Below are 16,118 nucleotides of genomic sequence, written 5' to 3'. Positions count from 1 at the left end.
TCTTAAGGATAACTGAAGTTCAATTTTGGATATTTGTATTTTCCAGCAATTTCGTTGGTTTTTTGTCAAAAAATCTTCGCCTCTGAAATCATTTGTGCTATTGGTCTGAAATTTGGTATGTGGTTTGCTGGAGGTAACAAGTTTGTTCGAACAATTGTGGAATTTGTAAGTCTGGGACAATTCCCATTTTTGGTAAAAAATCTCTAAAAAGAGTTGTTGCACAAGTTTGAAATTTGATGTGCAGGTTGCTAGGGGTGACATGTCAGGTTTGTCAAATTGCAGTGATTTTGCATATTTTTATTTTGGGTCGGTTTTTTCCTGTTTTTGGTCAAAAATCTTCGCTGACTACCAACTTTGAGCCAAAGGGATTTTTTGAGTGACAAAATATTAGAAACCTGTTTCAAGCTAAATGATATTCGAGAGTATGCAGCTCCAAGATTTCATTTTTTCTGGAAATTTTGTTCTGTTTATCACCTGCTCTGTTGGCTAAAGTATGTCAAAATGTTTGTATTTATCTGTTAAACACAGCCTGTATGTATATTGTCAACATTGTTACTGTGAAAAAGTGAATTTCAGTTCAGGCTATCCAGACTGTTTAGAAAGCTGAAAGCACTTCAGCATAATTAGTGGCAAGCAGGTGCAGTTGACTCTCACCACACTATAAATATCAAAATTATCATGAGTGAGCTATTATACCTCTACTAATCTTCCTGTAATCTTCTTATGTCCGTCACATTCTTATTTCAATAATGAAATACTTTTCATTGAAATTATACCCTGTAGGTGCAAATTAATGTTTTTATTTTTGTTGTTTAAAATAATTTGCTTGATTGTTTGCTAATGAGAGACAGATGTCTACAAATACACCATATATACGGCTTAGTTATCTATGTGAGTTAAGCAAACTATGTTGACATCACTGACAAACATCTAGGCTCCTGTCGTTATTACAAGTAAATCAGTTGCATAGAAAGATGGTATTTGAACATTTTCCATTGCAGTGTATGGCTGCGTTCACAAAAATGAGGGGGAGTCGAAAATTTTTAGGGTAGTAGAGGGGGGACTTGAAAATTTTGCTCTGCCTGAAGGGGGATATAAAAATATTTTGCTTCCCTTTTTTTTACAATTCCAAGGTTTGGTGGGTAATTCAATGAAAATTGAATAACATTTTAATGTCATCCAATTGTTCTAATGTTAGCAATAATTAAACAAGATCTGGAAGCATTTTGTCGCATTTCACTATTTTTGTCTTGAAAAGATGTACACTGTACATGTATGTATTTTCATAAAAAACAAACAAGTAGGCCAATTAGTATCGGAGCACTGCTGCACCTGTTAGCACCTGTTGATAATTTTTTCAATATTTCTATGGCTGTCTCCCTACAGTATGCTGAAACACACAATATTCAGTTTGTCATCAAAAGCCTGCATATGTGAATATTTGGTGGTAATTGAATTATAGACTCCAGAGTAAAGTCATTTGTCTGTGATACAAATGCAGGATACATATTCACAGACTGTGTTCGCAAGCTGAATACTTGACAGTTCGAATTGCAATATGCTGTAGGAAAAAGAGCAAGAATGCAGTTGTATAAACTGAACAAAATTATTGTCAGAATTATCAAAGTTAATACTGCTCCTGCCCTGCTGCTGCTGCCTATGGACAGTGTGACTGTCACTGCATACCAGCAGTGACAGAGATAGCTCTGACTATGAAATAGCTGAAGGAGAGTTTGGGTCATGTGACGCTCATGGCAGGGAAACATACTTGTACATAAGATCAGGCCAGAAAGCAGCACATGGAAGAGTAGGAGACTTGAAAGTTATCAGGGAGTTTTGAGTTCTGGCATATGAGAATAATCAGATATTAAAGAAAAAAGATGGGGGTTACCATGCTAAATTTTCTAAATTTTCACATTCTCATAGTAAAATAAACACAAATTAAAGTAAAACTTTGTTCAGTAAAGACTAATTTAAATGAAAAATGTGACTAATTGGTTTGATTTTACCAAATTTACCATTGTTACACCACGTTTATTTGATAGAATATTTTTACCTACAGTATTGTCAATTTTGTAAAACCTTTAAGCATATAATGTATGCAGAAATTCACAATTTGCATACTCTCATGATCGTCATTTTGTGTGTTCTTCAGCAGGTGCCATTGGCATGGCCAGAGTTGGATTTAGATAAAGTTGACTTGGACTGATAAATCAAAAAAGTCCACTGATGTGGTTAAATATTAGAGAACTTGCCTTAGGAATATGGCTCTACAAATTGCTAATAACAAGCAGTGTTGTACATCTTTGAGCAGAACTGCCAAATAAATGTTTTTTTTTCTTTGAGTGCATACCTAATAAATATGTGGCTCTACGAAATTTTTTTTTTTGGGGGGGGGGGGGGTGAATCAGAAAAAATAAAATTTTAATCGCGATTCCTCCAGCCCCCACTAACCGTTATATGTGAACCAAGCCTAAGGATAGTCAAATTTAAATGCATCATTTTAGCTCATGTGTTAATACATTAGCTTATGTCGCAGCGATATCTGTGTGTCTATTTATCCATCTGTTGGCCGTATATCTCAAAAACGGCTCATTAGATTAGAATCAAATCTGGTACATAAATTTAGTTAGCAAATGGCAAGACTGATTAGTTTTTGGTGGGTGTGGCTTGCATACTTTTTGCTAATTTGCATAATTAATGATTAAAATAACTGATATACATTGAGAATGACTGTACACAATTTGATTAGATTTGCTACAAATGTTGATCACACAAGGATATATCAGCTCTGAATGATAGTAAGGGGTTACATGAAAGATTATAGCCAATTTGCATATTTAATGAATTGTCCTAATTAGGTATATATAGTTATATGGATTGACTCTACAAAAGTTAACAAAACTTGCAATGTATATAGAAGATACTATATAACATTATTGAAAGTTATCAAGCATTTTTACTTCATGGCAATTCCTAATTGCATGTTTAATCAACTTTTTAGCTCCGCTGTCAGTCAAGCGGAGCTTGTCAAATAGGTTGATTTTCCGTCATTGTCCGTCGTCGTCCGTCAACAATTGCCTCCTCCTCTGAAACCGCAAGTCCAATTGCTTTGAAATTTTATATGCAGTTTATTTGGGGTGACCTCACTTAAGTTTCTTCAAATCGTGGTGAAATTTGCATATTTGTATTTTTGGGGCATTTTTGTGTGTTTTTGGTAAAAAAATCTTCTTCTCTGGAACCACCTGTCCGATTGCTTTGAAATTTGATATACAGTTTACTTAGGGTGACTTCAGTCAGATTTCTTCGAATCGTGGTGAAATATGCATATTTGTATTTTAAGGCAATTTTTGTCATTTTTGGTAAAAAAATCTTTAAGAATCTCCTTCTACAAAACTACCAATCAGATAGCTTTGATGTTTGGTACATATGTCCCTTGAGATGATCTATTTCAGATTTGTTCAATTTGTGCAGAAATATGCAAATTTGCATTTTTAAGGCAATTTTTGCCATTTTTGGTCAAAAAATGTATTTCTCAAAAAGTAATGGTCTGATAGTTTTGAAATTTGGTATACAGGTTTCTATAGATGAACTAAGTAATACGTATTGAATTTCTGATGAAATCTGTAATTTTGTATTTTTGGGGCAATTTTTGCCATTTTTGGTCAAAAAATGTGTATTTCCAAAACTACTCATCTGATAGCTGTGAAATTTGGTATACAGGTTCCTATAGATGAACTCAATGATATTTGTTGAAATTATGATGAAATCTGCAATCTTTCTTTTTGGGGGCAATTGTTGGTCAGAAAATTTTATTTTCAAAAACTACTCATATCAGATAGCTTTGGTTGGCATGTTCCTAGGGATGATCTGATGTGATATATTCAAAGTATGATAAATTTTCAATTGTGTATTTTAGCAGCTATGGCCACTGAAATGAGCTATCAAAGATTTCCACCTTCTTCATCAACATGTGTCAAAAATAGTTATTCTCTACATAAATACAGCGGAGCTATATCGGCCGCTAGGTCACTTGTCTAATTAGGGATATATATCTTGATTGACTTGACCAAAGTTGATGAAACTTACTAAATACGCTGAAAACACTATGATTCAACAATATTCAAAGTCATTAAGCATTTTTACTTCACAATACCTAATTTGCATGTTTAATGAACTTTCCAAATAGGGATATTTATCTGAATTGACCCCGAAGTTTACAAAACTTGCTATGTACATTAAAGATACTGTGATACAACATTATTGCAAGTTGTTAAACATTTTAAATCAGCCAATTCCTAATTTGTATCTTTAATGAACTTTCCTAATTAATGATCTATATCTTTATTGACTCAACCAAAGTTGATGAAACTTGCTATGTACATTGAAGATACTATGATAAAATAATATTAAAAGTCTTTTAGCAATTTTACTTCAACCAATTCCTAATTTGCACACTTAATGAACTTTCCTAATTATGGATAGTTACCAGGATACTTGATCAAAGTAGGTGAAACATGCTATGTACATTGATAATACCCGGTTAAAACAATATTGAAAGTCATTTCGCATTTTTATGTCATCTAATTTGCATATCTAATGAGCATTCACAGTTTGGCATACGGAACATAAAGGACTTGACCAAAGGCAATTACACTTGCCATATAAAGTGATGATACAATGAGAGAAGTCCAAGACAGTATATTTCAGCTAATTATACATTTGTATACTTAATGACCTTTAGAATTAATATGTGGTGAATATTATTCATGATGTTGATCATAAAAAAACTTTCAATGAAGTTGCAAACATGTGGCAAAAGATTAAATTTACGCAAAACTGCAATATGTAATGAAACATGTGATCAGTTCATATATGGTCTGCTATGACATAAAGATGCATTAACACTTGTCTCATGTCGAGCGGTGCTTGTTGATTATTTGGTCATTTGAATATCCATTCTTTGGGCTATATGTCCAGAATTGTTTCACCTTTTTTTATCAGTCTATCATCCAACGGGCGTTAGCCCAATTACAGGATGAGCACAACACTGTGTTATAGACTTGAACTCACCGTTCTCCAACAGTGAGTCATTTACTCTGGACCTACCCGCTCTTGAACCGGGTCTCGAACTCACCATCCTCAGATAGTGAGTTCATTACCCTATCCACTTGTCAAAAGTGTCTCCAACATCGAGGTAACCTTGCATTTCACATGTACTCTCATCATACTGTAGTAAATAGTACTATACGTACAGTTTTGAGTGCTGAGCCTGCTATGTAACTGTCCATTTGTATCTTTAATGGATTATCATTTTTTCCGCCAAAATCAATAATTACTCAAATTAAAATATTCACCGTATACTACTAGTATTAAAGTACTAAGTATGGTTTGTGGAGCACAATATGCCATATTTCAGGATTTGCTCAAGAAGATGTCATGTGCATGACTTTTCAGATCACAGTCATACCTTTCAAGATGTGCACCACACCATATCTTTCAAATGCATGCCCATTGAACATAGTGACCACATAAGTCTACTTTGATTCATCAATTGAGTGTCTGTTTTTCCTCATTCAGCAAATCGTGTGAACAGCATGGTTAATTCTGTCACTTTTGGATTTTTTTCAAGTAAAGCAAATGTATTTAACAACTTGTTCATCTGTACGTGTAATTACTTAAATAAAAAACCCTGATATCATGAACTTTGGACTATTTTTAGCATTTTTATTCCTTGTAACAAATACAGTCACTGTGTCTTTTTCAATTCCCTCAAGATAATGAAATCCGGAGAATTTGTCTTCACGACACAGTGTGTACAATCAGCACTGGTATCACTACAAATTGAATTGAAATGTGGACTTGAATTTGACAACAATAAAAAAGGTTATTACTAATATGGTCGCTGTGTTGGGATACTAAAGAATAGGTTTTTCATAGTGCAGTAGGAAATAGAAATCCAAACTTGAAACACTGAACAAAATTACTGAAAATCATGGCCAACAATCACAATTAATACTGAATTCACGATGGTTGAATTTAGCACTGGTTCTTATTGTGCAAGCAATCGATGCTGCACTCAACAATTGAAAAGTACTCAACATGATACTTTGTGAACGTAGGAAATTTCGCCTGAAATATCAGCAGTGCTTGCCCTTTATTTGTCAGCACAAGAGCGAGCTGAGTAAGAAGAGCAAGTTTGAAAAAATTCTACTTGTATGACTTATCTCAGAGTATGCTTTCTTCAATCAATTGCAGAGTGTAAATCCTCTTGAAGTATCTCTTTTTTCCTTTAGTCCTTAGTTAAATACAACTTTTCTTGCAAGGTCTTACTTTGAACTATATTACTGTATGTATGTATGTATGTATGTATGTATGTATGTATGTATGTATGTATGTATGTATGTATGTATGTATGTATGTATTATAGTATGTGCGGATGTGTGTGCATCTACATCAAAAACTCCAAAACCACATCACCTACCATCTTATTACTTGGTGTACAGGTGCACGCGAGGGTGGAGATGTGAATTTGTTGACATGAACATGTCAGTATCAAATATATGCAAATAACGTAGAAAAAGGGAAATCCTGTAGTAGTATTCTACCTACCTCATCGTACTTTCACTGGGTAAAATATACTCGATATACGTTCTTGTATATATACATATATGAAAGTATACGGAACACCACATTAGACTTTAACGACTCATTAGCTGTAACTTTGGTCATTTTTTAAATTTTGTTTGTTCTGTGTATCATCTGCAGTTTCTGGTTTGAATCCCTAAACCATGGGGAATTCCTAATATTTAGCTCATAAATATACCCTATATGAGTATAACCGATATCTGCATTGTTATTGTTTAAATTGTGTATTCAGCTAGATCCGGATTACAATTCATTTATCAACAATAGCAATGGTCATTTCACATATACAAGCCGTGTTGGCAACCAGGACACCGAGTATTGGTCATGATGATCGGATTATAGTAAAATTCTGTAGTTGATACATTGAAACAGAGTAGTGAAAAATTAGTCAAAAGTTACAGCTAATGTCCCTTTAAGGTAAATTTTGTCAATTTTGGTAAAAAAAAATTTTCACCAAAATCACTTGTCTGACAGCTTTTGTATTTGGTATACAGGTTCAAAGGGATGGGCAAAATGTGAGATATTCAAATTATAACGTAATCTACAATTTTAGAGTTTGGGGGCACTTTTTGTCATTTTTGGTCAAAAAATGTTTCCTAAAAAGTACTTGTCTGATAGTTTTGATATTTGGTGTACAATTTTTTACCGGGAATATTGTTGCATTGTCACAAAGGATTTTTAAAGGTTATTTAAATTTTCCGTAACATGATACTTGAGTAAGCACTTGATACAACATAAGCGCAGTTGGTTTGGTTAATATATAAGCTTTCGAATATTAAATGGTTCATATGCGTTTCTAGTAATTATTTATCAGAGATTCTTAGTGTGAAAGGGGGCCGTTTCCTCTCAGCGACACTGAAACACTGAAATACCTCATTGCTCATGTACTTGTCTCTTCTTTCATGTGTTACAGCTCGCTTTTTTATCGTGGCATGATCTTTAAGTTTAGAATTGCGTCTTAAAGTAATTCAACGCTTAGTGTTTCTCGTCCTTAATCGTGGACTACAATTTGTTTCGTCGGGGCGTCATCTGTGGTGATTTTTTTATGCCTGTGTAATAACGTGATCCGTCATATCACTGTAGCAGTGATTTCGTCAGTCACAGTCGCAATCTCATTTTTGTCAGTCTGTCCTCTCGTCATGGTGACTTCGAAGACGTCAGTATATTTGGCTTGACCAGTCTGCAGATCTCATTCGCGGCTTACAGATCCACCTTGGCATATTACAAAGGGTTTTGGTTATACTCGAGGTTTATTCGAATGGAATAAGAATGGGGACAGATATTTGATGTATAACTTTTGCACCGTGTTACACGAGGCACAACTCTGGTTTCGTGGAAAATAGTGAGACCTTCCCCAATCTTTTGCATGAAAAATAGTGGCCTTGCCCTAAATTAATGACCCCCACCGTCCCGATTTTAATGCCGGTACATATACAAATAAAGTGTTAATTATGATTTTCTAACAATTATTATTAATGCAATACTGCCCCCCGTCCCGGGCCATAGTGAAGGAAAAGAAACTGCACAAATAATGTCTGATATGAAGCCGATTTAATTATTGTCGGGAGGGGTACCATTTATAGTTTTGACAGAAATGTCCGACAGCTATATCGATTAAATCCCGTCCTGGCCTATGCGTATCAGTCAGTAAATCACAAATAATGACATAGTAACATGCACAGAGTGATTTTTTAAATAATTACAAAGTAACTTGGACATTTTGGGTTTGCCAAAGTTGTTATGAACACGTGACCCGAAGTGACTAACGTGTAAATGACAACATACTTTATTTAGGTGAAACACTTTACTCAGTTAACCAAGCGTACAATAAACCATAGAAACAATAGAAATTGCAGCGACGAGTCAGTGTAGGTACAGCGACACTGGAGATTAGTATAAATTCATCAATCCAAAGCACGCGTGCTGGGAATCGCCCCGGAAAATATAAGTGTTTTATAAGCATCCCTGTGTATTCGAAAAATTTGCCTGTTTCCCTAAATTCAAGAGGGGGCGGGGCAGCTGTCCCCCTTCGTCCCAACCCCTTGCAGGCTACGGCCATGTAGTTTTGTTTGGTAACCTCTCTGCTGCCACAGAAGAATGATAAATCACACTTTGGTAGTGATAATATCTCCGAAAATAAAACTAAGGACTTACATGGAAAGAGCCTAGATTCATCTTTGAAAAGAAACATGACCATGTCATAAAGTTATCGGAGATCAAAACCTCATTCAGGAGTTTCAGCTTGCAACTGCACTGAGAAATAAGGTCAGATACTCAGCTTTCTGATAATATTGTGTGTTCGTATATCGGGGGAGTTGTGTTCCGGCAAAGTTCAATATAGCGTAATACAGGCTTAAACATGCTATGTAAAGAGTGCTGCTCTACCTGTGGAAAGTGACTTTAAATATCAATTTCTGCAGGTTTAAATTGCACTTTGACTTTGAAAAATTACAGCGCTGTATTGCTCAAGCATTGCATAGATGGCCTAATTTTGTAGATAATTAGACTGTGTTTTGTGCATTTCATTCCAAAGGTATATGATATAAGCCATAAAGCTTTTCCTCCTTTTCCCTAAAAAAGTTTTTTTTCGACAGGGCACTGCCTTGGCAACGACCCTAAGTAGGTATGACTATGACCTTCAATGACCTATATTGCGATAGCAATTAACTTGCCAGCTTCAAATACCAACAAATACATATACCTTTAGTGTCATGGTATTTTCGGAGATGTCAGATTTTAGCTATTGCAGTGTCATGGCAAGAGGACCAACACTCATACCCACCGCCAGATTAATGACAAAAAGCATATTATGATAACCGAATATCCTAGCTCACTGGAAAACATAGTGATGGGAAGATGGTATTTGGGAGACAATAGACTGTGATGGCCCATTGACTATATTGGTTATACAATAGGCGATCCCACACCATGCTTGGTATGACAACATTTCTGCGAAGCTTTTAGTCAATGCAGCCGAACATATTGCAGCTCCATTTTGTCATATTTTCAATTTTTCTTTTGCAAATGTAAATTTTCAGATGCTCTTAAAGTTGATAGAGTAGTACCCATCTTTAAAAAGGTCCAAAAGAGATTCCTGCAAAATTTCCCTATTTCAGCGTTACCTCTTATTAGCAAAATTTTGGACAAGACTGTCAATAATCGGCTTGAAATTATTCTAACAATCATGACTTGTTATAAGCATCAGTATGGTTTTCGTAAGAACCATAGTGCAGAGTTGTCTCTTATAAATTTACTGAGGCACCTGACATCACAAATTGACCAGGAAAATAGTACAATAAGAATCTTCCCAGATTTTTCGAAGGATTTTGATACCATTGACAATGAAATCCTCTTAGTAAAGGTCCTATATTATGGTGTGAAAGGGGAAATCCTTTACTATCAGAGATATCAACATGTGTCTGTAGATTGTATTAATTCAGTTCATGACAATTACCTGTCGCATGTGGAGACAGGGATCAATACTTGGTCCTACACTCTTTTTTCTTTACATTAATGATCTTCCTAATTCATGCGATTACTTCGACTTTCGTCTATTTGCAGACTCAACCCTTTTTCATACATATTCTAATGGCACTGTTTTGATCTTTCACCAGTAGAAAATCTTTTGAGAAATGTAACACGTTGGTTTGACGCTAATAGGCTCACCTTAAACATAAATGAGACAAACTATGTATTTTCCATCAAAAACGTAGAGCGGTGTATTTACATGGTTATCTGTGTGTGAAAAATCAACCTCTAGTTCAGATTCACCAAGCATCATTTGTCGGGGGTAATTATTAATAAGCACTTTACATGGAAACAACACATTACAAAGGTAAACGCGATGATAAGAAAGAAGGCCGGAATATTATTTAAATTAAGACACGCTGTACCACAAAGTATTCTCATTTTGCACTATATATCATTATTCAACCCATGTAACATATGGCTTAGAAGTATGGGGGAATACATTTTCATCGTATCTAAATCCAATTCATATCGCTCAGAAAATGTGTATGCGCAGTATAATATTCTCTGAATTTAGAGAGCCATCTTCACCTTTGATCCAAAATCTACGTATTCAGGATGTTCATAAGCTCTGCAAGTTGCTAAATCTGTACTTTTATGTTTGATTTGCTCCATCAAAATGTTCCTTACTACTTATCATATTATTTTCATATTATCAAGAGTGTTCGCGTTTACATGCACAAAAATGCGTATTCACGCATTGGAATTGACTCTCTCTCTACGCATTTCTTTCATTGTTATGCGTTTTCTATTCGCAAAGGAAAACAGTAAAATGTTTCCGAAAGCACTCCCTGTGACTGAGCTCTTGTGAGAACCAGAGGATATTAGTGCCCGCTTGTCATTAATTTGTTGCAACGTTTCTGTCAATCACTCATTCGTGTGGAAATTTCGGATTCTCTGGGCGTTGTCTGAAACATTGGCATCGTAGTTAAAAGGCACGTTATCATATCAACTGTGTCTATGAACTACGTATACGTTGATCATTTTCAGGCGAGCGATAGTTTCTGAAACTTATGACGCAAAGTGAGTGACTGACAGAAATGTTGCAACAAATTAAATGCCAACCGTTCATGATGATCGCATCTCGCTGTCCCCAAATTTGATCAAAGAGTCCGTGAAAAAATGATTCAGAGGATCAATCGAAAGACACTTCTGGCAACCCAACATGGAGAACACGGAGAAGCGCAGTGAAATTGAACCCATGTCGGAATCCACGACGTATTGTCCTGTTGTCGGCGATACAACAACAGGGGATCAGCGCCAAAGTGAAGCCGTGAGCCGTGATGATAATGCACCGGTTACCAAAACAATTCCATCCACAACCACACCCAGGCTACCAAGAGCAGTGCAAGACTGAATATCCATAGTTACGTTTTGATGTATAAATATAAATGTTTACATTTCGAACACTGCTAGTGCCTGAATTAGCTGCAATACCTCTAACCTTTGGGTTGCCCGATGTGTTTTGACGGCCGCATGTATACCCTTCGCTGTTACGTTTCAGCATGTTTGAAACACAGCCCAGTTGTTCAAGTTGTTCGTCGAACTTGTTTACATTAAATAATGTTACATGTACATCGTACAATCCGAATTGGTAGTGTAGATTTATTGAACGGCTCATCGTATTTTGTAGTCAGTTTTCATTCCATCCATCGAGTGCGGAAGTGAAATTACGCATGCATAGGGGCCCTACAGCCATTACGCAATTTTAGCACACTATTAAATGCGTATGCCGCACATGTATACATCTGCAGGTCATTCTTCAATATCTTACACAGGTGCAAAAATATAGAACATATTGTTGAATTTTGTTAAAAATCAAACTTCTATGTGTAAGTTCACAAAAGCTATCTTTTATGAGAATGTCTTGCTCTATGTTAATGTGCTTAAGTACATGTACGAAGGTAAAACGAATTCTAGCTGTAATCATCCTAACTTTGTGGGATTTTTTACTGTCACAGTTACCATCTTCTCTTCACAAAATTACATGTATCAATATATATACATCAATACATTTCAATACAATGTACATATATAAAGTTAACAGGCTAGGCTCGACTAGCACAAGACTATATTCGTAGCTTCTTATTGTCAATGTATTCTGCGGAATTTGAATTGTATTATATTTCTTGAATATTAAATATGGCAATAAAATAATGATGAAGATGATGACGATGATGACGACGATGATGATGATGATGATGATGATGATTGACTTGTCGCCTGAAAAACCAACGTGTCGGTTTTCCACGCGGCGTCGCCTGACCTCATCGGACGACGCGACGATATCATACAAACGAGGCAACTCCACGGGCAACTCGAATTGCCTACCGCGTTGCTCGTCGCGTTGCCTACCGAGGTGCCTCGTGTAACTCGACCATGCGACTGTTAGGTAGCCGTCATTATTTACGGTCTGGCGGGGGGGGGGGGGGGGTGGGTTGGAGTAATTTCATCGGAAACTCCGAAATTTCGAGTACCCCTTGCAAACCATGATGAATTTGAGTAACCCCCCTCTCTAACTCAGAAATTTTGACTGACCCCCCCCCCCTCTTAGAAGAGCTAAATACCAATACACGTACTTGTAAAATTTACAAAAATAGAGCGATAGTAAAGACCTTTCAAATCCTGATGTACCCTGCTTTATTATTGTCGGTTATCTAATGACGGTTGAAAAAGGTGAAACAAACTAAATGAAATTCAAAGTGACAACGAAATATAGATATTAAAGCTCACGCTATAACCAGTATCTAACCACATAGTACTGTTTAATTTGGATGGTATCATGACTAGGTTTTCACTAGGATATATGACTGGGCAGAGTTTGAAAGTAAAAGGGGAATAACATGTGCGAGGCTGAGGGGGAAGTGTCAGAGGGGATATTCACGATCTTGCGTGGAAAACTTTGAGAAATTGATTTGTTCAATGGTGCAGCCTGGTGCAATTTGAAAGCCTCAAAGGTGTTTTTTAATTTGTTTTTAACTAGTAAAACTGTTAGAACGCCCTAAGGGAGAGCACGGGAGGGGTGTCCCCCTCTCGCATCGAAAATTTTGAGAAATTGATGGGTGCAACCATGGTGCAATTTGAGAGGTGTTTCAATTTATTTTGCTTAAAAAATTGAGTAACCCCCTTCTTCCTCTCCACATTTTGAGCAACCCCCTTGAAGTTTTCAATTTTTGAGTTACTCCCTCACAGGCTTACGATCCCCAGGCCGTAAATAATGACGGCTCCCTTAGGTATACTAGTCCCAGATCGGCCTGAAAGTTCTTATAAGGTTCCGTGGTGCATTGCGCACAGTGAACGTTCATAATTCTAATAAACTCAATTAAAGGTTTCACCCTGACAAATATTTTCGTGGCCGAATTATGAAATACAACATTCATTTTGAGTTTCATTGATATATACCAGTCTTGTACGCCAATACGTTGTACAACATAAAATCTCATAATTTGGTTGTTTACTGTACATATACCTACAGAGTTTGACACGACCAAGGAAATGCTCTATGGGATGACCAGGAATAGGCGTAGATCTCTTGCGTGGATCGCTCCGGATCACTGTTGTTTCTACCAAGAGTATAATCAATATTTTGGTCAAGAGCACCAGCCTGAGGGCATGTGTTGTTAACTTTATTGCACCGACAATTTGAAATCATCACAAAATACAGTATTTGTACTGTGCGTATGTGCGCTACCAATGGCGTTCGGACGGCTTGCCGGCAAGAGGGCAATAGCAATTCAAACCACGTTATATCACAGTTTTTTGGAATGTCACGTTGCGGAGTTGCATCCAATCACGAGATCAGTACTGTAGTTGAGGTGTAATATTATTATAGCTTTGTCAATACCAGTGAATTTTGTGACCTCATACCCTCAGATACGTACTGATAATGTATCCAATCATCCATCATTGCTATCAAAGATGTTTTGTACATCTTCAAAGTCAGTGACATCTCAAAAACTATAAAATAACAGCATTAATATATCCCCGTCCTCCCACAATTGACTCATCAAGCAAACTTTGCGCTCCATCATGTACTCGGCTCCGCCTTGTTGTGCAAATTTTGCTTTCGTCCATTATAAGCTGGGAGGGTACATTTCTTTAACCTGATTTTTCACCATTAAAATGAATCTTTAACCCAACATGTAGTATATGTTTGGGTAGGTCGACAATTGAAGATTATAAAAATTGTGAGAATATTTCAAAACCTGTTTGCGTGTGTTTGTTTTGCTCAAAAATGTGTGTTTTTGAGTTTTTTCACTTAAAAAAGTGTAAGTACGAGAGGGTGATGGCAATTGGTGAGCCGTTTACTGCAATCGATAGCAGGGTAAGGTGTGTAAAAAACCGTGTCTTGGATTTTTGATACTCCGCTTTGTTTTTGCACAATTAGCCTTGAAAGTGAGAAGTGGTGGATTCTGAATAAATTAACGGCTTTTGTCCACGTTTGTCACGATATCTTTCGTTTTTGGAACATTATCGGAATTCTGAGACATGGTTTTGTAGAAACAGTCACTAACTACAACCTGTGCAAAGATAAGGCTAATCCGTCAACGCGGCGCCAAGTTACACTCTCCAGAAGTTGCGATACATTGCCACAAACGGAACGGAGTAAATCGCAGAAATGTGTATTGCGACCCTTCGAGTCGCACAAAGTCAGCTTAAATTCCGGTTCGCTCACATTTTCGGTGGAAATTCCCAGCCCACAATGAAGCACAGGACTTTTTACACAATTGTCTGAATTTGTGGTATGAATGAAATTATACATGACGTGAAAATTGGAAGAAAATGAACACTGAAACGGCCAGTTCGCGGCGTAGCGTTAGGCTTTATTTACACAACTGTCATTCCGAGCTAAATCTGGGGATAATCTTCTAGCTAAATACAAACTAGCGTATTAACTGTGCACTGTAGTGTACCAGTTAAAATTTGATTATCAAGCGAAGAAATGGCTGGCTGCATATATACTTCGTAAACTTATGTGAGTTTGCATGCCAAGTCCGATGACATCGTGTTTTCCTCTCTTTTGGTTGCGCAACCGTCACGGCGTTTTCAGCTTCCTGCCTGGAGAGAGACACGTGACCATGAATTTACAATGTGGTACATACCGACAAAGACGAATTCATTCAGACGCCGTGTTGCGTACGTTAGCTTTTACGTTCCGTACTGCATGTTGAAGTACGACCACAGTCCGCCTTGAACATGGCATGGAGCTAAAAACGGACAGCTACATGAACGCGGTTTCCGACCTCAGAAGCACCAGTGCCGGGCTAACTTTGTGTTGTGCCATGTTAGAACCCATCGTTAGGCTAAACTAAATATAACACCTGGCAATATCTGGTATCTAAAACGATTTCCTGATAGAAAGATAAAAGTGGCGAAAAACTGAAATAAATTGAATCTGACACGAAACTTGAACATTCTAAAAGCAACTAGTTTTGGCTTCGCGAGTGCCATGGAGGCGAGTACCTAACACAGATGTGAATCTCTGACCACGCTGATATTAAACTGAATGCGTCATTCTAAAACCGCGACGGTCGAATTTTGTACAAGTAATGAAATGCGTGAACTTCAATCAAACAGTTGAATATTGCGTTGGCTGATCTGTGGAAACGAGCATTCGTCGTTCTCCGGTGGCGACTGTCCGTTGACTATAATAGCGACGATAGACAGGCCAGCAGCACGCTGTTTTTCAGCGTGATTGAGTTTATCCACAGGAAAAAGTAGTTGCTGATTCAAAAAAAAGCACGTTCACGGTTGTTTATTTTTTCTCAAATTCATGGAAAGTATTCTCTCATTTTCAATTTTGGCTTCTTTAAATTTATTGCATAAGTTTATAATTACCTAATAACAATTCAATCGCAATGATTTTAAAGCTATACCGACATGAATTTGTGCTGTGAAATATCGCATACTTTCAATCGAGATTGATTTCGACCCTGGACTTC

General features: G+C 36.8%; 1 protein-coding gene across 1 annotated transcript in view; it reads left to right on the top strand.

Annotated features, from left to right (window-relative positions):
* LOC139148132 (metabotropic glycine receptor-like) overlaps positions 1–16,118 on the top strand; it is a 90,182-nt gene that overhangs the window by 12,466 nt on the left and 61,598 nt on the right. The gene's annotated exons all lie outside the window — the stretch shown is intronic.

The sequence above is a fragment of the Ptychodera flava genome, chromosome 13, assembly GCF_041260155.1.
Source record: "Ptychodera flava strain L36383 chromosome 13, AS_Pfla_20210202, whole genome shotgun sequence".
Taxonomy (NCBI): Eukaryota; Metazoa; Hemichordata; class Enteropneusta; family Ptychoderidae; genus Ptychodera; species Ptychodera flava.
This window is presented reverse-complemented; position numbering and strand designations above follow the sequence as displayed.